This window comes from Lactuca saligna, chromosome 9 (assembly GCF_052625555.1).
Source record: "Lactuca saligna cultivar CGN05327 chromosome 9, ASM5262555v1, whole genome shotgun sequence".
Lineage (NCBI taxonomy): Eukaryota > Viridiplantae > Streptophyta > Magnoliopsida > Asterales > Asteraceae > Lactuca > Lactuca saligna.
The window spans coordinates 169,451,865-169,458,829 of NC_136425.1; the positions used below are offsets into that span (position 1 = coordinate 169,451,865).

The following is a 6,965-nucleotide window of genomic DNA, read 5'->3' on the forward strand; positions in this document are numbered from 1 at the left end:
AACGACAAAACTACAAATTTGGTCCTTGTGGTTTGCAAAAACCTTTAGATAGGGTCCAAAAAGTTTCCGGCTTGCACCGAAGGTCCAAAATCAAGGTTTTTCATTGTTTTTTGTCCAAAAAAACTTGAAAAGTCGATTTTACCCTTTTCTATTTCTTTTTTCTATTTTCTTTATTTAGTTTGGTATTTAAATAATTAAAAAAATAATAAAAAATAAAATCTTACCCAGCACTCTCTCTCTCTCTCTCTCTCTCTCTCTCTCTCTCTCTCAACTGAAGAACTTCCCATCTCGTCTCCATTGGGAATTATATCAAAAGGGAATGTTGTAGTAGGGGGTTATTTTGACAATTCATCAAGTTGAAAAGGATTTAGGGCTTTTTCCCTCGTCACTTTGACTGATCGGGCAAAAGAGAGACGGATACGAAGCTGCGAACGAAGCAGACGAACGAATAAAAGGGAAGCATGATGGCTCGTAGGGCGCGATTATTCGTTGATCGGTCGTGAGAAGGATTGTCTCCTGGGTCGACGAGACCGAAGAACGAAGATGTGAAGAAGCAGCGAAGGGACGGAGGTCTTCGATAGGGCGAGACAAGCAGCAATGGTAATGACTTTGGTTGTTCGATGTCCAACAGGAGGTATGCGAGGGCCTTTTTGCTCCGTTAATTCCTTGCTTCATCTTCTTTTTGATTTGGTAGGAACAATGAAAAGGTGAAGGGAGAACGAAGGGGGTTTGTAGCTCCCTTGCTCACCGGGAACGCACAAGAAAACACCTCCGACGGAGGTGCTTCTGCCGAAAATCGGGACAGAAGAAGGAAAGAAACAGGAAGAGTTCCTTGATTGTTTTTTTTTAATCTGGTCAATTTTTATGTTCTTCAGTTAAGAGAGAAGGGAGTTTCATTGTGTGTTTATGGGACAAGTAGTGGGGTTCGATTAACAAGATGATGATCAAAGGGAGGGGTATGTCGATGGATTTGTGGAAGATGAATAAGAATAAACCTGAGTTAGGTTAGGGGAGAGAGAGAGAGAGAGAGAGAGAGAGAGAGAGAGAGAGAGAGAGAGAGAGAGAGAGAGAGAGAGAGAGAGAGAGAGTTGGGTAAGATTTTATTTTTTATTTTTTTTAATTATTTAAATACCAAAAACAATAAAGAAAATAGAAAAAAGAAATTAAAAAGGGTAAAACCGACTTTTCAAGTTTTTTTGGACCAAAAACAATGAAAAACTTTGATTTTGGACCTTCGGTGCAAGCCAAAAACTTTTTAGACCCCATCAAAAGATTTTTGAAAACCACAGGGACCAAATTTACAGTTTTGTCCTATCTTAACCCTAACATCCTCGACACAACATCAGACGTCGTCAAACCCATATCTATTCTATCTCTCTTCTCTTCTTACTTGCTTCAGTTTTCGGTGGACCTTCGGTACCACCACCCTCTTCACTCTCTTTCCGCCGCCGCTGCAACTTGTAGAAGGTCACCGGACATCCCTTCATCCATTAAGTGTCATGTGCTCAATCAAATACTCACCACCACTGCTCCACTCATCGCACTTCTGATAAATCTAGAACCAACATCGCATAATGCCATCATCACCAACTAACCACTATCTCGGAACCCCTTCCTCCATCGCCTTCATCCACCATCACAGAAAAACCCCACCACCGTCAGCAACTAACCACTATTTGTTGAGTTTTAATGAAAACCTCCTCCCAAATACTTTCACATCGATTAACCCATTTCAATCTCTCTGCTCCATCTCTTTCAGTCACAAACCCTAGCTGTACCACTCACTTTTCCCTTTTTCTACGCACCACCTAAATAACGCCACCACCATCCTTCTGAATCACTGTAAATCATATACATCGTCGCCTTCTTCATATACCCTAGAAGCCACTTGCGTAATTGTAACCACCTCCTTCCCCTGTATCTTCCTTATGACCTATTCATACGCCAACCCTATGCAGCTTCATGAAATGAAATGACCACAAAATATTTGAACGTCGAAGTAAGTATCTATACCTATGTTTATGAAATTTTCATTAACTGGTCTATGTTTATTTATTTATTTATTTTGTTGTTCATCATCTAGCCATGGATTATGCATTAACATAACTTTATTTTAGTGGGTTGACATCAAATGAGATTAGTGTCGATAAAGTTCCCCTTTTTTATATGTATCCCATGGAGTCGCCTTCACATTTGATAAAAGACAAAACTTTTCCCTTTTTGCAATCTTATTTTTTATTGGAAAATTATTTGCAGTCTTGGATCAAATATGGCACCACTTAGACATGCGTATCCATTTGATATAGGAGTTTTCTTACATATAAACTACAGGTGTAGTCTGTGAGGCGTTGTAGCGACCTGCCACTTGATACCCAGATGTTGAAACCATGAGTACTTTTGATGTATGTGGTGCTTCCCATCCTGAAGGAGATGTGGTAAGAATCAACTTAAATAAGATTTTGATTATACTATTTTCATATATTATAAATGATAATGTTATTTTACTTATAAGTTTATTCATTGTGTAAACGTGATGGTGGCTATTGCATCAGGTCAAAGTTATGGAATATGAAATCATCATCTATCCTTGGTGCACCCATAGAAAAGTCATAATTTAAAGCTCATATTTATACTAATATTATTGAAATGCCCTTTTGCATCATTTGGTGGTATACAAATCTGGCATTCCGTTGCACAAGTTTGTTATTTGTTCATGTGACAGACTGAAATGGTATGAGATATTTGCTTAAAATGTTTAAAGATTACTCATCCTTATGTTATTTGTTGTTGATTGCAGCAATGTGCGTACAAGGCTATATGGTCTATGGTTAGGAGGGCCAGATAGGTAATAAAATTAAGCGATAAATGATTCCTAATTTATATTTATAGGCTATTAACATATGATTTTGGTTCTTTTCAGTGTTATGTTCGATAAATAAGTGCAGAATTTGAAACATATTGACGAGTCTGTCAATGGAAGTGATGGTGGTTTTATCTCAGACTTTTCTTGAAAAAAGGTTTTCTAACTGGGGGGAGGGGGGCTTTTATCTTAAGTATTTTTAAAGACTAGGGATATGGAAAGAAAGCAAATGTAGAGTCTGTTAATGGAAGTGATGGTGGTTCTGGAAGTTGAAAATGGTTGTTTAAAATATGGAACTCTACAAGCAAGTTACATCACCCTGTCCCTCTCCCTCCCTCTCTCTCTCTCTCTCTCTCTCTATATATATATATATATATATATATATATATATATATATATTGTATTTTTTACTGGAGTAAGAAATCATAACTAAGAATCCATTGATAAGTTGTTTTCTTTATCTGTTAATAAAAACAGTTTCAAGCTTTCACCTTTCTTCCATAATGTTCATGTATTTTTATAATTGAAAATATTCTTTTTAATGGTTTAAATCAAAATCATGTTTCTCTTTAATTATATGTTTTTAAGATTATTTTCAACATATATATGATCCTTTATTTGTGATCTTTTGCTTCACTTCTCCAGTTTAAGGCTGTGTTTCTTTGGTATCTTGTTGAGCATAGAGTGTTTGATGAATCTGTTTATGGATTGTTCATGTTTCTAAGTTTTGGTGGTGAATGGGTCTCTTTTTTTGGATATACAGGAAAGAAATGTGGTGAATCCTTATGGATCTTATTCCGAATGCTTATAGATGTGTTAGTTATTATTTAAAACATGTCGACAGTGTACCGTCTGTTTTTTGGTTAAAACAAATGGCTTTTGCCCTGCGCACAATCGAAGATGTTTATAGCTCTTGGTAAGGAATTGATCTCTTTTTCCATTTTGTAGATTTATGTTGGTACTCTCTCTATAATAACTAATCTGCACTCAAATATATGATTTTCAATGATTCTATATTTACATAGACGTATCTTCATGTACAAGTAGTGAGGACTGCCAAACCATTTTTGTCAGGAGTGGTTAGCTGTCTGATTGCATTTAAAAAATTAACCCGGTTTAAATTTGATATTTTTGAATAGTGTAATATTAGATTGTTAATAAAATTTTTATGGTTTGTTATCTTGCACTTTTTTGGGTTAATTTCTTAACCTTTTTTTAGTGGACTATGCTTAATTTCACCATTACATATAATTTATGATCGAAGAATATAATGAAGGAGCAACTTGACTTTATTATGATGCAAAGATTGTCCGGAATGTGTTTAATAAACTGAAATAATTTTAAGAGAAATCTTTAGTAACAAAATAAAATATAACTATAAATGATATTACTGTCTTCCATAAGAAACAAGTGATGACATACGGAAAGAATTCATAGGTATAAAAATGAAAAATCATGATATGGAATGTATGTGATAGAGAAAGTTAACTTTTAATTTTTAGATAATTTACTATAAACAAAGATTATGCGAGTGATTTTCTTTGCATGATCAAATATCGAATATAATAACGTTTATAATAAAAAAGAAAAAAACAATTATAAGCTATATAAACTCTCACATTATTATTATTATTATTATTATTATTATTATTATTATATATAATCAGTATATTAAAAATGAGTGTAATCAAAATAGTTTTGTAGATGTTTTTTTTATGTAAAAAGCATGGTTGCAGAAATCGGGATTAATCGGCGATTAATCGTGGATTAATCGTTTGACGTTCTCCAACGGTCGAGGATTAGGGCATTAATCGGGTTTTGCGGGATTAATCGGCCTTGGAGGGATTAGTCGGTCAACAAAAGTCAAAAAAATCGAAAAAAGACAAAAAAAAAAAAGGTCAAAAAATATTAAAAAAAAAATTCAAAAAACCAACTTCCTTTTTTTACTCCAAAATTTTCAAATTTTCAAATATTATACCAAAATGTTCATATATTCGTATTTCCAAATTTCCAAATTACAATTTTTCTTATTTTCTAATTTTGAAGAACTTGTTTTTCTTAATATATATTAATATTTAATTAATTTTAATATTTTATTAATAATCTATGGTCCCCGATTAATCATCGATTAATCCCCGCCTAGACCTATTAATCCCTTAACACCAGTCGACCGTCGAACTACCGTCAAACGATTTTTACAACCTTGGCAAAAAGCATGCAAAAATGTAATTTTTATGTTTTACATCAAACGATGAATATATGTGTTACATTTATTTATTTATTAACAAAACAAAAATGTATGTATATTTCTTAAATACATGTTAAGCTATTCGTCGAAATAAAACAACGCTGCCCGCCGCATTGCCTTCAACTTAAAATTGTCAATCAACTTAAAATTTACATCAAGTTTTAATTACCTTCTACTTAAAATTAATTCGTCCAAGTTTCATTGCCCAAAATACAATAGAAGATGCATGAATGAACCCACTTTAAAAGGTCAAAGATATGTGTATTTGAGGTTACGGTCAAATGGCTTTCGAAGAAATCCCTATTGTAGTAATATGTGTGCAAAATCCCTACAATTGTAAGTCATAATGTACACATAGTTATGTAACATACATTATAATATTTAATTTAGACCAAAATTACTTATGGTCACAATTTTCTCTTTTACCATTTGGTTAATAAATTCTTGTTCACACGAAACATAATTATGTGACCATGCATTTTCTTTTTACAATGTTTTATTGATGCGAACAAATTCACCTTACTACTTTATCATATAAATTTAGAATTATTGTTGCCCATTGATCACAAAAATGGATATATATATATATATATATATATATATATATATATATATATATATATATATATATATATATATATGAAAAATGCAAAAAATCCCAACCAATTATACATGTATATGCCAAAAAAACCTTTATATTATTATTTACGTTTCAAATAAAACCAAATCGTAAATTTTTAAGAGAAATGACCGGCTAAAATATGATATATATATATATATATATATATATATATATATATATATATATATATATATATATATATATATATATATATATGAAAAATGCAAAAAATCCCAACCAATTATACATGTATATGCAAAAAAAAACCTTTATATTATTATTTACATTTCAAATAAAACCAAATCGTAAATTTTTAAGAGAAATGACCGGCTAAAATATGATATATATATATATATATATATATATATATATATATATATATATATATATATATATATATATATATATATATCCCTTATATTTCTTTGATTGTATGCAATAACATGTCAAACCGATATACATTTTGATTACTTTCACTCGATTGTGTTTTCTATATGGTTGATTTTTCTCTTCTTAACTAATCATTTTTATCCCAAATTAAAATCAATGTCATATTAAAAAAAATAAAAATGTAAAAAACATTAGATTTTTAGTTGTCAATTTCTCTTAAAAATCCGTATTTTGGTCTTTTTCGAATGGTAACTATTAATATAAGAGTTTTTCTGAACATAAAGATAATATAAGGGTTTTTCTACATATACATGTATAATTGGTTGGACGTTTTTGCATTTTTCCATATATATATATATATATATATATATATATATATATATATATATATATATATATATATATATATATATATATATATATATATATATATATCGACTCGGTGTTCACCATCACGTTTAGTAATGCACAAGTAATCATGTGTTCATGTACATTGTAAAGAATCTTAACTTTTTATTTTTAATTCTTATTGATTTCGTTTTTACTTGCATGACTTTAATTGATAATTTTTTAGATGTAGTAAATCGTTTGCGCAAAAGAACTAATTGATTGTAGAAATTAATTTATGAAAAAAGAAACTATCTAAACCCGTCGCTTGGCGCGGGTAAACGGCTAGTATATATATATATATATATATATATATATATATATATATATATATATATATATATATATATATATATATATATTATATCGTGACTTTTACGAGTTGACAACTATGATTACTTGGTAAATAATAAAGGACTTGCCAAAGATGAAATGCCACCCCGGTCATTAATGTGGTG

At 30.9% G+C, this 6,965-nt stretch overlaps 1 long non-coding RNA gene across 2 annotated transcripts; it reads left to right on the top strand.

Moving 5' to 3' along the window:
- The first annotated feature begins 1,353 nt into the window (after window positions 1-1,353).
- LOC145013889 (uncharacterized) lies at window positions 1,354-4,041 on the top strand. Of its 2 annotated transcripts, none has more exons than XR_013665308.1 (5): window positions 1,354-1,999; window positions 2,257-2,435; window positions 2,553-2,731; window positions 2,798-2,845; window positions 2,921-4,041. It is a non-coding gene; the product is annotated as an uncharacterized LOC145013889 (long non-coding RNA). The 2 variants fall into 2 exon arrangements; XR_013665307.1 differs by having other exon boundaries at window positions 2,332-2,435.
- Window positions 4,042-6,965: the final 2,924 nt, after the last annotated feature.